The sequence below is a fragment of the Cynocephalus volans genome, chromosome 5 (genome assembly GCF_027409185.1).
Source record: "Cynocephalus volans isolate mCynVol1 chromosome 5, mCynVol1.pri, whole genome shotgun sequence".
Taxonomy (NCBI): domain Eukaryota; kingdom Metazoa; phylum Chordata; class Mammalia; order Dermoptera; family Cynocephalidae; genus Cynocephalus; species Cynocephalus volans.
In genome coordinates, this window is record NC_084464.1 from 124,117,988 (window position 1) to 124,138,288 (window position 20,301).

General features: G+C 36.3%; 1 protein-coding gene and 1 pseudogene across 1 annotated transcript in view; both read left to right on the forward strand.

Annotated features, from left to right (window-relative positions):
• Window positions 1-20,301, forward strand: part of CLVS2 (clavesin 2) — a 77,306-nt gene that overhangs the window by 40,602 nt on the left and 16,403 nt on the right. The window lies entirely within an intron of this gene.
• Window positions 15,048-15,353, forward strand: LOC134377676 (alpha-ketoglutarate dehydrogenase component 4-like; annotated as a pseudogene).

The following is a 20,301-nucleotide window of genomic DNA, read 5'->3' on the forward strand; positions in this document are numbered from 1 at the left end:
TAAAACAGCTAATTGGACTCAGCTTTGTTCCTCATTTCAGAATGGTGTGTTCGATTAGGAATTGAGGGTGGGTGGAAGGGCAAGAAATGTAATCTTTTCCCTCTACCCGTGTAATCTGAGGAAGAAGTTGAAGCTAGGGAGATCTCTTAATCACTTAAAAACACATCCATACACACAGCAACCATTGGAAACAGTGTTTCCTTATTCAGAAAATCTATGCTTCTTGGAGGATTTTATGTAACAATGATGTGACTGGGCTGGAAAAAATTTTTTTTTCCTTTACATGCCATGACTGAGATTATGGAAGGAAAGACCACAGATGTGTGTGGTTGCCCTCATGTGAATGCTTGGAAAAATAGAGATGTTTGCATATCTTGTTCATGCAAATGGACAGACCAAAGACTGATATGAACTCTAATTCCATTGTAAAATTCAAGAGTGAACGGAGACCCTGAATGCACAGTAGTGCTGTGGGCAGACAGTCGGGGCTCATCATTGCGTCTCCACTTCAGTGACATGCATCATGGTTCAACAACTGGTTGGCTTTTACTCCTTAAGGAGCTTTATTTGTAGGAAGATTTTGCAGCAATGTGAAAGAAAACTTCTAGGGAATTATTTCAGGTGATTATTACTTGCCAATAAAGTCAACAGGGGGTAAAGCACAAGAATCCTATTTAGGTCATGTGAATTTCCTGTTGGTTAATTAGAATCTTCTTAAATTAACCAAAATTAATGTTTCTATAAGATTTTCTAATAAACACAAAAAAGCACAGTAAAATCTTTGAAGCGTAGGTACATTCATTAAGTGTTCCTGGGATTTTGGAAACAGAGTAATGATCCTAACACGAACCTTTGCTTCCTTTTTGCTGTAACACTCACAGGTAAGAAGAAAGTAAATATTCCCAGATTAGCTAAACTGAGGCATCATCCTCCTTACCCCCAGCCTTGCAGGAGACATTTAGAGACTGAGTGGAGGATCCTTATTAGTCGGGCAGAGGGGGCTGCCTACACCATAATCTTCGATTTTACTGTTGTACGTGTGAGCTTCTTTGAAGAACATGTGCCCGAAACATCTTTAGATCCTCTCAAGCTATCTTTACAATCCACTGCTTCACAATCCATATGGACGCCACACAGTTCGGGAAGGAGGTGGCAGAGCTAAAATTGTTCTGGCAAATTATTGAAAATCATCACTCTGGCTTCAGTAACCTCTTCTTTCCAGATTCTTACTTGGGCCAGCTCCATTATATCGATCAAGAACTTAGGGAGGTGAGTATGATTATTATTTGAAAATAGACAGATTGCTGTAGCATTTTAAAGTGCCTTTACATTATTCATGAATCTTCACATTTTTTGTGGTTTCTCCTTTTCTATATCTCTGTCCTAGCCTGAGCTATCCCAGCTTGAAGACATTTTCATATGTATGACCTACTGACACTTGAAATTCAACACATCACACTTCCTTCTCAAATTTGATCCTTTTCCTATTCCAGTTGCTAGTACAATTAGTGGTCTCTCAACTATCCCAGATTAAAATAAAGAAGCCTGCTTTCAGCCATCCTCTCCTACACCCCCTCTGCATCCAGTCATTTGCTAAGTTTTATAGCCTCTGTTTTCCTCGTATTTCTAACACGTATACCTCGTTTTCCCTTTAGAGTTAACACTTCGCTGTGACTCAGATTCAGGCTCTTGCATAGTGCTAACAGCTTTGACCTCATGTGTCCATCTTTGCTTTCTCCCTACTTGAAATCAAGTGCAGTAGAAACTTGTACAAGTCTTCATCAAAACAAACTGGACAGTTCAAAACAGAAAATCATTGTTTTTAATTCCGAGAAATGTGCACCAGAGACATCCGCGACCCTTATTCCACTCTTCTTTCCATCAGTTCACAAGTTTTACCCCAGACAGGATCCATCCCCAACACTCACCGCCTTGTCCCTGCTTCCCAGTGGCAGGTGACCATGATGGGAGTGGGGGTGGGGGACCTGGCATATGGATATCTGTTGCACATGTTACTTGATCCCTTAAAAAATTATCAAACTAAACCTCGAGTTGTTACTGTTTTTTCTTTATCTCGGGACTGAATGTCTTCACATTTAAATTGGTTGCACCAAAATATAAATATTAATATGTCAAGTTTCTATATACAAAGCTACACACCCCTGCTAAATTAATGTTCCTACAGCACAACTTCAATATGCCACGCCCTTTTCAGGAATGCTCAATACTAAGATGCACACAAACTCTTCTGCAAGACAATTTGGACTGTTCAGGTAGGCTCAAAACTATCTTCTCAGCCGTGCTGCCAAGACTTTCTCACATTTACCCTCACCTCCAGACAAAAAGTCTTGGCAATTGTATCTTAAAGGTGGCCCAGTCTTTCCTGAACTGTTCCTACTGTTCCTGCTCCCTGGGACACTCTTCTACTTGATTCTCATTGAAACCCCCAAGATCCATTCCAATTACTATTCCTTTTTTGAGTTCTTTCCTCATCTTTCTAACTTTTGTCTTTAATCTCTCATTCTTTCTCTCCTTTAAACCTTATAACACTTTGTGGAAATTTTATTTCCTTGCTTTATATTATTTATTCTTTTTCTTACCAAAATATAAACTCCTTCAAGGTAGGGACTGTGTCATTCACATTTTCCTTACATTTCCCAGCCTTGAGTAGTTTTCGGTAAATATTTGTGAAATGTAATTGATGCTTAGAGTGCTATGTGTTGTTGTCTTTGTGCTAATTTTTAAGAGAATGTGATATTTTACTAGAATACATATTTTTAAGTGTGTATACATACATGCATGCATATTTCAGAATATTTGAGAAATACAGAAAGTACAAAAAGTAAAACATCTATTTTCTATTACATAGAATTAATTAGGTTAATATTTTGATATATTCTTCCAAGACTTTTCTTTTATGTTCCTTTTTAAAATGAATTAACTTTTTCCCTGATTTATTAACCTAACATTAGTTTGATTATTTTTTTGTTAATAGGAATTCTTTGAAAATGCTATTTTAATGGTTCTTTAATAGTATTCATTTTTTCACTCTTTTGTTGAAGTAACTTTAAATTGATTCCAATGTTTTCCTAATTATAAAATACAAAAATGAAACAGACATTCTTGCACATAAAATTTTGTCCAAATTAGTGATAATTTTCTTATAATTGATGTCTAGAAGCAACATTAGGGATATAACGAGTATGTTTTGAAGTTTCTTTCAGGAGTGTTTTACCAATTTATGTTCTCTCAACAGAATGACAGTTTCTGTCTCAGCAAACCCTTGCAGCATTGTTTCATTATTAAAAATGATTTTGGCTAGTTGCACATGCCTGAAGTAGGTGGGAATGTCCTGAAATATCCCTTAAGAGACTTTTGCCTGATTCCTATCATGATTTGTTCTTCTAGGTCCCTCTAGCGAAAGTTGTGCTGATTTACTCCCCTTTGGCAATTTTGGATATGAGACCATCAGCACTTCTGAATGTGTGTTATCTAAAGTAGTTTAAGAGTCAAGTGGGAGACCTTTAATCCATTATTCATATACTGACTGGAATAGCAACAGTAAGGCCTTCCTGCTGTCAGCTGACATGTTGATTGGAGCTACAAGCATTACTACAGGTCATAGAAAATTGCTACCCATTCTATTTTTATTAGAAATGATACAATTGTTTGTTACCCTTGCTATTCATTTATTTTATTTTATTTTGGTGGCTGGCCAGTATGGGGAGCTAAATCCTTGACCTTGGTATTGTCAGCACCATGCTCTAGCAAGCATAAAAGAGCCTGACTTAGGAATGTGATCATGTCACATTTTTATGAGGTGGGAGTTTTTACTTTGAGTTCCCTCCTGCTGTTATACTCAATTGAAGTTGGTACTTCATGGATTGTGAGAAGGTGTGAGAATGGCTTCTTGTCATGTTCTTTATCCTGTGTTGCTCCCTGATTGTATCAGCACACGCCAGCAGTGACTGACTTAAATCAGCTTTCCATCTTCATGTTGAGGCTGTGTGGCTGTGATTTGCTTCAATCTGTTATCAACTTTCTCAGACAGGAAAAGCAGCTGGTGAGAATACCACATCTGTTTTGCTCACGAAAGATCTTCTTGCCCATTCAGTATATGATAACTAAAGATGTTACAAACTAAGTGTTAGTTTTACTTTGGGAAATAGTTTTAGCTAGGTAAAGCTCTTTTGAAGAAGAATACTTTATATAATGCTCCACTTTAAGTTGTCTGTATTTTTCTGTCCTAAAGAGCAGACTTTCTCCTCCATATGCAAAATCGATACCATCGAGTCCCCAATGTAAGCTGAGCGCTTTATCCAGGTATAAGGATTTATCCATACAAATGCATCTACATGGTGTTCCAGGGTCCTTTGTGTATTTGGAGAGTAATTGTGTTCTTGAGTGTATTTGAAGAGTAGTTAGCTAGCACCAAGTGATCAACTGTGGGCACACAGAAGCAATAACAAAATAATGTTTGTATGGAATTGGGATATACCTGAGATTTTGAGATAGCCTAATCAGTTCTAGCCCACGATTTTAGAGATCCTTACCATATGGTCATAATGTACTCAAGTAAGCTTTCTCTCCATAATAATCTCTCTCTATATATGTGTACGTGGCTGGAGGGGAAGGACAGGGGTACTTTTGCTGACAGAGACACATTTTTCTAGTAGTTAAGTGGATTTATCACTGGAACCTAGAAGCCAAGAGTGTTACAGATTGTTTTAGTACATGTGTTCAAAACATAGCAGGAAAAGAAGGAAAAAAGAAGGATTAAAGTGTTTTTTTCTTTTCTTTTTCTTTTTTCAACAGAGAGACATTTTATTTTTTGTCATTAGTGAATATCTAAGAAACGAAGAACTGTGAAACTCAGCTTGGCCACATCTTAGACCAAGTAAGATTTAAGGATAGTTTGGTATCCAAAGATACTTCTTAATATACTTCTTATGTCTGGGAAGGTTCTGATGATCTCTTTTGAAAATAATATGGAAGAAGGATTAGAATATGTTAGAACTGCTACATAATCTAAGCATTGTTTTCATGTATATTTTGTAGTTTTAAAGTATTTTTTTAATGTAGACATTTTTATTAATAAAACCAATATTTGCATTAACATCTGAAAGCCATCCCAACTGCTTTCAAAATCAAATAAAATTATTAACATTTTAAATATAAAATCCTACTATACTTCAATATTATGACTCTATTTGGAGTAGGTTACATTTAAAAAACCCCCAAAAGCCAGTATTTTCTACTTTTATCTCATAAAAAAGTAATTTTAAGTCACCTAGTTCTTTTTTTTCTGTTACATACAAAGAGTTAGAATTATTATTTATTTCTTACATTGATTTGATTGAATAATAATAATCTACCAAATTTGAAAAGTACATGACTAAACTCATTTTCAGATCCTTATAAAAATTAGAATTTGTAATAATTTTTATTTTTGTCCATGCTATGTGAAATTGTATCTATCTTTATTCTTTAACAATCATGTTTACCTATAAAAGTTTACTATCTGTTCTTTTATTTATGTATTTATTTAGAATATTCATGAGATACAAAGCTGATTGTCCCCCCTCCTGCCCATGATGTGGGGGCCAGATTCATATTGGGGACATACCCATTACCAGAAATTGCGTTTGTACCCTTTGTCCCCTTCCAATTATCCCACAACCTCCCCCTCCCTGTCTCCCCTTAACTTCAATTTGTAGACCTAGGAATGTTCCCTCCCTCTATTGGATCATGGGACTACTGTGGTCTTTCTTTCCTGCCTTCCTTTCTCTCTTAGCTCCCACAGATGAGTGAGCACTTGAGATATTTATCCCTCTGTGCTTTGCTTGTTTCACTCAACTTAAGTTTCTCCAGGTTCGTCCATGTTGTTGCAAATAGGAGTATTTCATTCTTTTTTATGGCAGAGTAGTATTCCATAGTGTATATATACCACAGTTTCCTTATCCAATCATCTATTAATGGACATTTAGATTGGTTCCATATCTTGGCTATTGTAAACAGAGCTGTAATAAACATGGGAGTGCAGGTATCCCTTCGACATGATGATTTCCATTCCTCTTGATATATACCCAGAAGAGGGATTGCTGGATCATATGAAAGATCTATCTGTAGTTGTTTAAGAAACCTCCAAATTTTTTTCCAAAGTGGTTGTACTAATTTGCATTCCCATCAACAGTGCAGTAGTGTTCCCTTCTCTCTACACTCTCGCCAGCATTTGTTATTGCGCTTCTTTTTGATCATAGCCAGTCTAACTAGAGTGAGGTGGTATCTCAATTAGGTTTTAATTTGCATTTCCCAGATGACTAGTGATGTTGAGCATTTTTTCATGTATCTGTTGGCCATTTGTATGTCTTCCTTTGAAAAATGTCTATTCAGCTGCTTTGCCCATTTTTTAATTGGGTCATTTATTTTTTTACTGTATAATTGCTTGAGTTCTATGTATATTCTGGATATTAGTCCCTTGTCAGATACATAGTTGGCAAAAATTTTCTCCCACTCTGTATGTTGTCTTTTCACTATGTTGGTTGTTTCTTTTGCTGTGCAGAAACTTTTTAGTTTGATATAGTCCCATTTGTTTATTTTTTCTTTTGCTGCTTGTGCTTTTGGGCTCATGTTCATAAAGCCTGTGCCCAGACCTAACTGCTGAAGTGTTTCCCCTATATTTTCCCTTAGTAATTTTACAGTTTCAGGTCTTATACCTAGGTCTTTAATCCATTTTGAGTTGATTTTAGTGTATGGTGAGAGATGCATATCAAGTTTCATTCTTCTGCATATGGATATTCAGTTTTCCCAGCACCACTTGTTGAAGAGACAATCTTTTCCCCAATGTAGATTTTTGTTGCCTTTGTCTAATATCAGATGGCTATAAGTCTGAGGAGTGATTTCTGGGTTCTCTATTCTACTCCACTAGTCTGAATGTCTATTTTTATACCAGTACCATGCTGTTTTGGTTACAATAGTTTTGTAGTATAATTTGAAGTCAGGCAGAGGTATGCCTCTGGCTTTTTTTTTTTTTTTTTTGCTCAGGATTGCTTTGGCTATTTGGGGTCTTCTTTTTTTCCATATGAAAGGTAAGATAGCTTTTTTCATCTCTGTGAAGAATGTCATTGGTATTTTGATGGGGAGTGCATTGAATCTGTAGATCACTTTGGGTAGTATAGACATTTTCACAATGTTAATTCTTCTAATCCAAGAGCACAGAATATCTTTCCATCTTTTGGTGTCTTCTTTAATTTCTTTCAGAAGTGGTTTGTAAATTCTCATTGTAGAGGTCTTTAACCTCCATGGTTAAATTGATCCCTAGGTATTGTGTTTTTTTGGTGACAATTGTAAATGGGCTTACTTTCTTTATTTCTCTGTCTGTTAATTCATTGTCTCAGTATATAAATGCTACTGTTTTCTGGGCACTTATTGTGTATCCTGCAACATTACTGAAGTCATTATCCAGCTCTAGAAGTTTTTTGATAAAGTCTTTAGGTTTTTCTATATATATTATCATGTCACCTGCAAATAGGGAAAGTTTGACTTCATCTTCTTCAATCTGGAGTCCCTTTATTTCTTTCTCTTGCCTGATTGCTCTAGCTAGGACCTCCAGCACTATGTTGAATAGAAGTGGTGAGAGTGGACATCCTTGTCTTGTTCCTGTCCTTAAGGGGAAGGCCTTCAATTTTTCCCCATTCAGAGTAATACTGGTGGTGGGCTTGTCATAAATGGCTTTTATTGTGTTAGGATATTTTCCTTCTATGCCTAATTTATTGAGAGTCTTTATCATGAAGGAATGTTGAATTTTGTCAAATTCTTTTCAGCATCTATTGAGATAATCATATGGTCTTTCTCCTTGAGCTTGTTGATGTGATGTATCACATTTATTCATATGTTGAACCATCCTTGCATCCCTGAGATGAATCCCACTTGATCATAGTGTATAATTTTTTTAATATGTTGCTGTATTCTGATTGCTAGTATTTTGTTGAGGATTTTAGCATCTGGGTTCATCAAGGGTATTGGCCTATAATTTTCTTTTATCGTTGTGTCTCTTTATCTGGTTTTGGTATCAGATTTATGTTGGCCTCATAGAATGAGTTTGGGAGAGTAGAGTCTGTTTCAATTTTTTGGAACAATTTCATGAAAATTGGTATTAACTCCTCTTTAAAAGTTTGATAGAATCCAGCTGTAAAGCCATCTGGACCTAAAAAAAAAAAAAGAAAAGAAAAGAAAAAAAAGCCATCTGGACCTGGGCTTTTTTTGTTGGAAGATTGCTAATTACTGCTTCAATCTCCTTGCTTGTTGTTGGTTGGTTCAGGTTTTCTATATCTTCTTGGTTCAATCGTGGTAAATTATATGTGTCTAGAAACTTATCCATATCTTCCAGATTTTCAAATTTGTTGTCATACAGTTGTTTATAATAGTCTCTAATGAATCTTTGTATTTCTGTGGTGTCAGTTGTAATGTCTCCCTTTTTATTTCTGATTTTTGTTATTTGGGTATTCTCTCTTTTTTTTTTTTTTTTTTTTGTTAATCTAGCTAATGGTGTGTCTATTTTGTTTATCTTCTTGAAAAAACAGCTTTTAGTTTTGTTAATCTTTTCTATTTTGGGGGGTCTCTATTTCATTTAGTTCTGCTCTGATCTTAATCATTTCTTTCTGACTACTGCCTTTAGGTTTGGATTGTTGTTGTTTTTCAGGTTCTTTGAGGCATAGCATTAGGTCATTTATTTGGAGTCTTTCCATTTTTTGATTAAGCATTTACTTCAGTAAGTGTTCCTCTTAGTACTGCTTTTGCAGTATCCCACAAGTTTTGGTATGATGTATCTTTATTTTCATTAGTTTCTAGAAATTTTTTGATTTCCTGTTAATTTCTTCTTAGACTCATAGGTCATTCAGGAGCCTGTTATTTATTTTCCATGTATTTGTATATCTTCCACTGATTTGCTTATTGTTTATGTCATTTTAGTCCATTATGGTCTGAAAAATTTGTTGGAATGATTTCAATTTTTTAAAAATTTGCTGAGACTGATTTGTGACCTAATATTTGTCTATCTTGGAAAATGTACCATGAGCTGATGAGAAGAAAGTGTATTCTTTAGCTGTTGGGTGAAATGTTCTGTATATATCTGCCAAGTCCAGTTGGTCTAGGGTGTAGATTAAATCCTGTGTCTCTTTGTTGATTTGTTGCCTGGAAGTCCTGTCCCATACTGAGAGAGGGGTGTTCAGATCACCCACTATTAATGTATTAGGACCTATATCCTTCTTTAGGTCTAAGAATGTTTGATATATCTGGGTGCTCCGGTATTGGGTGCATACATGTTTATGATTGTTATGTCTTCTAGCTGGATAGTTACCTTTATAATTATATAATGGCCTTCTTTGTCTTTTTAAATGTTTTTTGGTTTAAAGTCTATTTTGCCTGATATAAGAATAGCTACTCCTGCTTGTTTTTGGTTTCCATTTGCATCATATATCTTTTTCCATCCTTTCACTTTTAGTCTATGAGTTTCTTTACAGGTGAGATGGGTCTCTTGAAGACAGCATATATTTGGGTCTATCTTTTTAATCCAGTCAGTTAGTCTGTGTGTTTTGAATGGGGAATTTAGTCCATTGACATTTAGAGTAGTTATTGAGAAGTGTTGTTTAATTCCTGTCATTTAATTGCTACATGCTTAGGTGGTTTAAATATCTTTTGATCATCATTTCTCCTTTTATTTCTCTTCTCCAATGTGAGTTGGGGATTTAAGGTGGAATGGTTTAGCTTCTTTCTCTTTCTTGCTGCATTTTGTTTTATTTTAACTGTTGGTTTTGCTCTGTCTTGTGTATTCATGTTGATGGTCACCATTATTCAGAATCCAGATGAATGACTCCCTTAAGAATTTCTTGCATGGCTGATCATGTGGTGGTGAATTCCCACAAATTTGTTTGTCTGGGAAATATACTATTTCTCCCTCATTTCTGAAGGAAATGCCTTGCTGGGTAAAGAATTCTTGACTGGCAGTTTTTTTCTTTTAGTATTTTGAATGTATCGTTCCACTTTCTTCTGGCCGGTTTTGGTTGAGAAGTCTGTTGTTAGTTTGATGGGGGTTCCCCTATAAGTGACCTGACGCTTTTCTCTTGCTGATTGTAGAATTCTCTCTTTGTTTTTGAGCTTTGCAAATTTAATTATAATATGTCTTGGGGAGGATCTTTTTGGGTTGAATCTGTTTGGGGACTTTGAGCTTCTTGGATTTGAAAGTCTGTATCTCACCCTACACCTGGGAAGTTTTCTGTTACTATTTCCTTGAGTAGGTTTTCAATACCTTTTCCCTTCTTCTGCCCTTCAGAAATAAGCACAATTCAGATGCTAGAGCACTTGAGATTGCCTGCTATGTCTCTTAGGTTTTCCTCATTATTTTAAATTCTTTTTTTCTTTATTTTTTGTCTGCCTGAGTTATTTCAAAAAGATCATCTTCAAGCTCTGATATTCTTTCTTCTGCTTCCTCTACCCTGCCGCACAAGATCTCAGTTGTGTTTTTTTATTTCATTGAGTGAGTCTTTCATTTCTAGAAGTTCTACTACACTCTTTTTTATGGTATTAATCCTTTTGTATATTTACTCCTTCATATTCTGGATGTTTTTTTCTTGTTTCATTGTGTTCTCTAATGGATTCTTCCTTTATTTCTTCAAGTTTTCTTAGGATCATTACTCGAAATTCTTTTTCAGACATTTCAAGGATTCCCTATTCCATGGAGTCTGACTTTGGGGCATTACTGTATTCTTTCGGTGGTGTCGTTTCTTCTTTATTGTTTGTACTTCTAGTGTTTTTTCACTGATGCTTGGTCATTTGTTAGGGGGTTTGCTTCTTCTATTACACTGAAGTTGGCTATGGAATGGCCTTCGTTGCTACTGCGGGGGGTGAACGGTCTTACTTGACAGTAGTTGTGGTGGTGATTATGTTAAACCAACTTGGTTCCCATTCTAGACTCTGTGGTCGTAGAATGAGACCCTAATGCATGGAGTTCTGCTGGGCCAAACTCGGTGGGTTGGATCTGTAGGCTGCTGCTCCCCCCTGGGTCTGAGGCAGGATGAGGGGCCACGTGGAGCCATGCAGTTCCGCTGGCTGTCTGGTGCTGGTTTGGGGAAGTGGGGCGGGGCCTTGAGCTCCCCCCCTGCATGGGTCCATGGCGGTGGGGTGGGGGGACCGTGTGGAGCCGTGTTGTTCTGCTAGCTGGCTGGCTGGTGCTGGCAGGCTCACCTGTGCGGTGCCCTTTTTCTTTTCTTTATAGAACAATATATAACCCTTATTTACAAGTGGTGACTTAGTGGTGAAAGAAGAAATGAGGTTATTTGTTGTAGATTTAAACAAACCAACTATATTAATATTTTTTTGTTTTAGATTTTTAAACACAAAATTAAAAATTCTGAAATGATAGTCTATATTAAGATTCAACAATAAGAACATTACAAAACTTTTATTTTCACATGGGCAGAAGACAACTGTGTGCCATCTTGGATAAGGAAAGTGTAACTCTGTGTCTTTGTTTGGCCCTATAGCTTCATAAACTGAAGCAGCCTTGACCACCACTGTGTTCTGAGTGGCCTCAGAAGATTCCTCCTAGTCCTCTCGAGTGGAAGTTGAAAAACTTTCTTTTTCCAGACTATAAATACAGCACTGATTATAGAAGCATCAAAGCAATGTAGTCAAATTCCTTTGCCTTCAAAATGTTGGTGTGAGACCTGCTCTCCCTACAGCACATACCCACCCACAATTTTAAGGACATGATTCTTTAAAACCTATGGCAGGTTTCCTGGTAGTGCTTATTGAGAGGGTATGTCCCTCTAAGCTTTTCTTTATGCAACCTATAGAGGAGACTATTGGGAAACACATTGTACTTGGGCATCATTTCTAATTAATGTAAAAAAGGCAAACCAACAAGTCAGAGGACACCCTCAGACAGAACTGAAAAAGAGCAAAGCTAGTAAATCTCTGTAATAGAAACTGAATTTCGTAAAAGGAGAGTGACAGGGCAAAAGAGAGATTTTCTAGGAGTCACGTGTCATGAAGTCTTCTTTAACCAAACATTATGCATATAGGATGGGGGAAATGACTATTTTCTTTAATAGAAATGTCAGAAATGATATGTTTGCCTTTGGGTAGAGCACATTCCATTGACAACCCTTAAGAGAAATACATGTTGACACACTTGTTTTCATGACAGACAATTTAAACAATAGCTGACATTTTGCCAAGGGTCTTCAAACAGATACTGTAAAGTATGCAAGTGCAAACCTAGAACATCAGTGTCAAATTTAAAAATCTAACCTAAAAGGTTATCTGCATCTTAGTGCATATTTGGATTTGGAATTTTAACATTTGAGAGGAAACCATTATTTCAAAATGTATTCTTATTTCAAAACTTGAAAATTCTAAAGAGAATTTTACATATAAAGCCACATATTAATGGTAAATTAATGTATTCCTTTAATCACTACTTTAGATGATTCATAATGATGAATCCATGCTGCTTTCTTAAAACCTTGTTAAAAGTAAGACACTGTTTTCTGAGAAATCAAGAAAATTTAAATATGTGACTTACGCATATTTTGTTTCAGAGATTGTTCATCAAATAGAAAGCCTTGCTAAGTGCTTATTTTGAAATACAATGTCATATATCTTTGGAGCTAGACTTGTTTGAAGGAATTGACTGTTCATTTTTTTTAACCATTCAATCAACTTTTTTCTAATGACAAACTCCTAAGTGTTAAACAAACTGGTTGTAGAAAATGTTATTTATTATTGTTTCCCTACATATCAAGCAATTATTATATATTTTTGTTTTTGGTAAAATTTTGCTTCTAACTAATTCTTTGCATCTAACCAAGCTCCTTTATTATATGTCTCCCTGGATAGCATGAGACTTGAATGGAGTTAGAAGTTAAGAAAAGGAAGGTGAAGCATCCTTCTCCATGTGAGCCATCCCAATTTAAACTCTTATCTCCTCATGAGGGTCAGATCCTTTGTTTCCAATCTGTTATTTGCATTCATTTAAATATGGTTCATTAGCAGTTATAAGACAGGCTTAGAAAAAGACATTCCAATTAGCTAGTATTTGAACAGTTTCCTGGCTGTCTCTTCTCAGTTTGGCAGAAGACACTATTGGGAATGTTTTGGTAAAAATCTTTGTTTCCTCGTGAAAGCAAGTGAGTGACTTTCGTGGATCTGTCTGTTCACTTAAAGATGAGACTGAATATGTGGGATCACAACTCTAGCACCATTCTTATCACTTCCAGATCCTGGTGGAACAGGGGAGGAGGGATTTGAAACTAGAAAAAGCATGACTTCCTTCAGGTACCTGAACCTTCTACAAGATGGGTGGGACATGTAGAAAACTAGCTAATACAACATTCTAAAAGATGATACGAGGTTTGCAAATACCGTTATACGGTCTAAAAAAGATACTCTCCAAAGACACGTTTAGGAAAACATGGTGTAGTTAGCATGTCAAGACAGACCAAACTTAAGAACTTTAAACACATCCGAAGGAGGCTAATAGTGATGTTCTTGAAGGAACCAGAAGTACCAGCTGCTACAATGACAACTCTTATTTTTTATACCAAGGCATACTTTCAGAGAGAGTTATGTTATATATTGTGTACACCTATGAGCCATTATAAATAACTACTATCATAACTCCAGACGGCTACATAGAGGTTCATGTCATTTATGTAATACTTAACTGAAAAAAACTAGAAGCATACACCATGATGTATAGAGTATTGCTTTTGTTTCTGGCTAGTAAGGTTATGAGTGACTTTTTAGAATTATACTTCTTTTGTATTCAATATGTCTATATTAAAAATGTTTTATATTTATACTAAAAGCATCATAAAGGAATAATGCACTATTTTGGATTTTAGTATAACTTTATGAGTAAAGGTATAGAATTAAAGGTGTAATTTCTAAGTGCTGAGTGCTCTAATTTATCACTGTATACCCTTTGCTATGGTACATCTAATAGTTGAAGCTAAGTGTTTCAAAAATGTATAAGAAAGAGAGAAAAGAAAATGACATTTAAACAAGACTGATAGATTTAATTCTGAGTAGCTGAGTTACACATACAATTTCTTCCTATATTTACACTGAGGACACTTGTTAACACAAATGATTGGTTTAGGAACCCTAGACAGTCTTCCTTATAAAACAGGATGTAAGTTGTGAATTTAATTCTCATAGAAAAGTGCATTTTGCTTTCATTTCTGCCTGCAAACTGTATCCTGATTGTACCAGAAATTATATCTATATATTTTGTTGGCAAATCTAACAATATTACTTGTAATAGTATTAATACACAATTTTTATAATTTATCAAAATTAATTTAAAAATTTGAATAATATGCTAATAGTTTAGATTCTCTCATTTTTCTTCTTGAATAACTAAATATTTGAGGCAAACATATTTTTGCTAGAAATATATGAACAATTCACTGATATATACATAGAAATATATTTTCCCCATTTATAGTGTTTATAGTGCCAATGAGAAGAAAGTAGACAACTTGCTTTGACAACTCATTTTGCAATTGTTGCCCATAGCAGTATACTCTTGAAGAAACTCACAATTGCATGCTGAAGTTACTTCCAAATCCATCTTCTCCCAAAGAAGGAAATTTACTTCTGTGTGAAGTTCTACAGAAGCTCATAGAAACTCTGAATTCTACTAGAACCTTGGCAGGCCAACTTTTGATTGACTGAAACATTCAGGCAAGACAATCTGTGAATCAAGAAGATTCTGCTGAAGTTAAAAAACGAATGGTAGCGGGTGAATCGGTGAAAACTTGGGGAGGTAGAAATTCTGTTACCTTTCCTCATCCCATCTTGGTTGCACTCTCACTAACTGTGGGGCATCTCTTATTTTATTGTCTCCAATGTGGCCAGGAGAGTCAATGACCAGCATATTATATGTTGTTATTTTGATCATTATTTTGTACTATGTACTGCTATTTAGAGCCAAACAGTTGCCCATTAAGCTGCATTATAAAATTACCTCGTCAGAGGTCAAGATGGGCAGCAAAATAGCATCTGCCAGTGGGGTCATGTAGGTAGTCAAGCCACATACTCCATTAATAAGGTTCCCTGACAGAAGAGACAATCCTAAACCCAATGTATCAGAAGCTTTGAGATCAGCAGGGGTACCATCTCATTCTGCAATTTCACAGCATTCTAAGGGAAGGAAATCAGTAGATTTGCTCATGCATCAAGGTCCACCAGACACTGCACAAATACTAAAATCATTACCTCAGAAATACAGAAGGAAACTTGTGTCTCAAGAAGAAATTGAATTTATCCAATGTAGAGGTCCAAAATAATCACTGTGGCTGCTGTTTATCATCAAACAAAAGAATTGACTTTATGATAAAGGACATCCAAAATAACAAATGAGAAATTGTATATTAAACAACTTTAATAAACCAAAAAAAATGAAATATAGAAAATTAAGATGGACACTTATATCTCCTAATTTATGTATCTTGGTCAGCTTCTCCACAAGCTTACCTAATTGTTTATGTGCTTTCTACTTATTAAAGTAAACATTTTTAAAAAAATAAAAAATAAAAAAATAAAATTACCTCCCTGGTCATTTCCACATTTGTAAAGTGGGGTTGATAGTTAATATGGTATCCCCGTGTCTAGGGGGTATGCTTAGTCATGAACAGAGATCATCAGCTATTAGCAGTTTTATGAAATGTTGTTCACATTTTACAGATAAGGAAATTGTGGCTCAGAGAAGATAGTTTCCTTAAACAGTAACTATCAGAGCCTAGTCCATTCAATGAACATTCCTCTAGCTCTGCTGTGATACACACACACACACACGCACACACACACACACACACACACACACACACACGTTTTTGAAATACTGGGAGCACAGAGATGAATCCAGACACAGACTGGTTCTGGGGTCAGTACATAAAACAGAACTCTTTCTGGATAGTTAAAGAAAAATGGATCTAATAAAGGCAGCTAGTGTTTCAAACCTCATTGGAAGAGCTGGAGCGATGGGCATTAGGGAGGACTGCTACTAGACTCTTGGTTTTGAGGTCATACTCCTGCAGATGTGATTTAACAGATAAGAAACCACTGTGCCCACCTGTGTTGCTGCTGTCCCAGAGGGCTCTCACCTCCTAAGTGGCACCTAAAAAGAAGAAGGTGAGATCCAGACACTGACTGCTGCAAGTAATTGTTACAGAACCCAAGTCCGTGGCCTGTCCTGTGCAAAAACCCTGGCTTGGCTCGCCAAAATCTGTTACCCCAGGGCATTCAGCTCTCTGCTTAGGCTCACCAAAATCTTGTTACTGAACCCGAGTCTGGCTGCCTGCCCTAAACAAAAACAAATGGCCCAAAAGTCAAATTGATGGTGAAAATGGAAGTTAGCTTTTATTCAAGAATACCAGTGGTCTAAGGAGAGATGTTAGTCTAACCCATCTCTCTGCTAAACCTGAAGGAGAATGACTAGACTAAAATCATCTCAAAGGCTCAGATTTACTGAGGGGTTTTTAAAGAGTGGGTTGAGAGGATGGAATGTGGAAAATGAAAAACAGGAGAGGGGATTGGGTAAGGGGCCAGGTGCAAATTCTCTCTAAGTCTCCTTCTGGATTCTGTTCTTGTCCTTAATATTATCTTAGGGCCCTGCTGGATTTTGATTTGCTTCAGAGTGGAATCGGCATACCTGTATTCATGTCTTCTTTGGTTTCTCCAGGTCTGGACAGTATATGTCTCATGGCAAGTCTGTAGTTTTAGGCTGACTGGAAAACAACTTCACATTTACGTAAATAATGTCATCTGCAAAATAGCAAATAACCATGGGAAAAGGGGGAACTCAGAAAAATGCATGCTAAGCAAAAATCTATGTCCTTTGAAATTTTCCTACAGCCCAGGAGATTTTAGGTCCCAGCATGGCTTCAGTCCTGCTCACTCTAACACAATCTCTCAGCTAAAAGCCCGCTTAGTAGCTACCGCTTTGGCAAAAAGGTGACTGCTGCCTCCCTTTGGCCTTTTAAATCTTGCTCAAGTGCATCGTGTTGGCAGAACTCTCCCATTTAGAATCATGTTTGTCCTGTAGGGACATACCTTGTCCTGTAGGGTGGGGCATGACCTGAGTGGAAACGGATTCCAGGCCAGCACCGATTGACCATGGAGAACACACAATCTCTCTGCTCAGAGAGCTCACAATTTAGGAGTGGAGGCAGGCAAAGAGACAATTTCAGGGTCATGTGGCATGTGATGGACTCAGGCACTGTGCTGGTGATGGCAGAGGGCAGGCTTTTTATGGGTGAGCAGTGGGTCAGAGAGAGAGAAGGGATCAAAAAGGGATCTTCTTGGAGATGATGTTCCCTGAGCTAAGTCTTAAGGGATTACTAAGATAGATCATACAGTAAAGAAGGGAAGGACGTGGTAGGTGCATGGGAGAGAGCTAAGTCAACAAGCTGTAAGACAGCACAGTGTCAGCAGACATGAAGGGGATTCAGGGAAGAGACCTGCGCTGGAGGGAGTGGGTTTTGGATTTTAGTGGGATCACACTGGCATCATGTGGAAGAAGGATATAAAACCCCATAGAGGCAATGGGTAAATACTGCAAGACTGGGGGCATGATTGGAAATGAGTAGGATCACACTCATTTCTTGTTTTGGACTTTGATGCCTGAGAGGTAGCTTCAAGGCAGACTTTTAAGCTAGATCTACTTGTTTGCAAAGTCACAGATTTCCCTACTCTTTCACTTTGCCTCAACTGTGATTTGGTACTGATCAAGTTGTTGTATATCTAAAGATGTATCCATCATGTGAAAGTCGTGTGTAAATGTGTGCATATCTGTTTTTTTCAGGAGAGAGGAAACACGGCTTCCCTGTGATTCTCAGAGTTGAAGAATCACTTGAGCTCAGACTTTTGGCTTAATAGCTTTGATAGATGGTGTTCATTCAGTTTTGTTCTAGAAATTAAATGCTTATTCAGGATTATATATTTAAAACTTATTAAGTAGATCCACATCAGGCAATACAGCAGGTTAAAAAGTTTTAAAGATCTTCCTGCTTTGAAGTACCAAAATGTTGGATCCATCACAACAAAATACTTCCACGTGCATTGCTGAACTCTCAGGAACATGAGACGAGTCATCTTAAGCCAAGCACACACACAAACCTTCAAGAAAAATACAGGAACATAGGTGAAGCCTATGAAGTTCTGGGGGCAAGTAATCTGTTAAGCACAAGAGCTTAGAGCTTTAGTGAGTATGGTTGCCTAGGGTGTGGGGTGCTCATGAGCACAGAAGAGGCTTGCACATGTTGAGAACTAGTGGTGGACTGGACGTGAAACCCTACATTCCTCCAGGTGCTACACCCTTAGGAAAATGTGGTGATAGGAAAACTCTTCTGGCCAGGAAGCCTTTAAGGAAACCTCTCTGTCACTCCCATATCCAGGTGGAAAAGTAATAATAGTAATAATAATATCAGTATTAACAATGATGTTGATGATAATAGTCTCTCTTGGTAATATGAGGCCATAATTGTCTCATATGGGTCTAGGATTTGAAAATACATTGCAGTCAGGGAAGTCTCAGGATGGGAAATTAAACTGAAGCTGTACCAGGTTGATAGCACATAACAGGAGCTAGAGAAAGGCATCCTCGAGCCAGCTCCTTCAGGATTCCCAGTAATTAATATTAACCAAATATGAGTTAACCATATACAAGATGCCATGAACAAAGTAAAGATAGCAAACAATAAATTCAAACTGTTCAGGATTTAGAAATAAAATACCTGTGTATAAAATGTGCATGCTATTAAACAGTGTTATTACTGATAAAATTAAACAAAATGAGCAAAGATCAAGAAACTGGCAGTTAATGTCACATGAGAATCTGTTTTATACCCACTAATTTGGCAAAAATTAGAAAGATTGACAATATCGGTTTTGGTATATGGAACAGCTGGAACTTTCATGTATTACTTGGGGAAGGAGTGGTATAAATTGGTACAAGTGCTCTTACAATTTTGTACAGTTGAAATAGATACACTCTGATTCAACGTTAACACTTTTAGATAAATACCCTACAATACACTTGAACATGCACAAGAGATGCGTCTAAAAATGATGTCTTCAGAGCAGCAATAATGGTAATGGCAAAACAAACAAAAAGCATGGACAGAAGAAAATAAATTAATTATAGTGTACCATACTATGATGTACTATACAGCAGTGACAATGAATTAGAGCTACACACCATGTGTATAAACCTCATACACAATGAACCTCTAAAATGATATGACAACAGAAGAATATATACACTTTAACAACATTTTTATAAAGCTTAATTACTTAAGAAACAACAGTATATTTTAGGAGGACATATATATAGTGAAATACAAAATATAATAAATAAAACATATGAAATATAAAATTTACAAAAAATAAAGTTTATAAATTTATAATATTTGTAAAATAAAATATAAAATATAAGCAAAGGAATATGAAATTTTAAAATGTGGGAGAGGGTGAAAGAATATGAATACAGTGGACTTCAAAGTTACCAGCTGTGTGGAGATATACGTGTTTGTCTTAGTGTTCTCTTTATTGTTTATATGTACACTGTTTATCTGCTTTTTACATATAAAAATTTTGTAACTTAAAAATGTACAATGCCTGGTTTTCTATCTGGTTCATTTCTGTTATTGTAATAACCTCTTGATGAAGGAAAACTGTGTATTTATAAAAGACGAAAGGCACTGAAATAAAAGGAGACACATTTTACCTTTGGCAAATTCTAATTAATTTATTTTGAAGTACTGCTGTTTTTTAGAGTGCTATTCTCAGAGACAAAAATTACTTTGCAAAATAATGTTCATCAGTTCTGAAAATCAATATGCAGACTACTAAATTAACTCACTAATGCTCGAAAGTGTCCCAATGAAAACAAAATATTTTAATGGGGCTGTGCTATGCATCCTTTTGACCACAGAAGCTTGTTCAAAAAACATTTATTTATATAAAATGTATATAATTATTTCATTTCCTTTACTTCTCTTTTGTTTCTGTTCATGCTCTAAATAGAATCTAGAAGAATAACTATTATGATGCTTCTTGAGAGACACTTCTACTGGTTTCGTTGTTTCTAAAGCAGACCTTTGTCGTCAGTTTAGAGTGTAACTTTGAACAAGTAATAAGAATCAAACCCATTTATGTGGCATCCTTAGCACACTCAAGCGCAGTGTCAAATATTGTAATTCATTTGGCTGAAGGATTCCTTTCAAACGTTGGAGC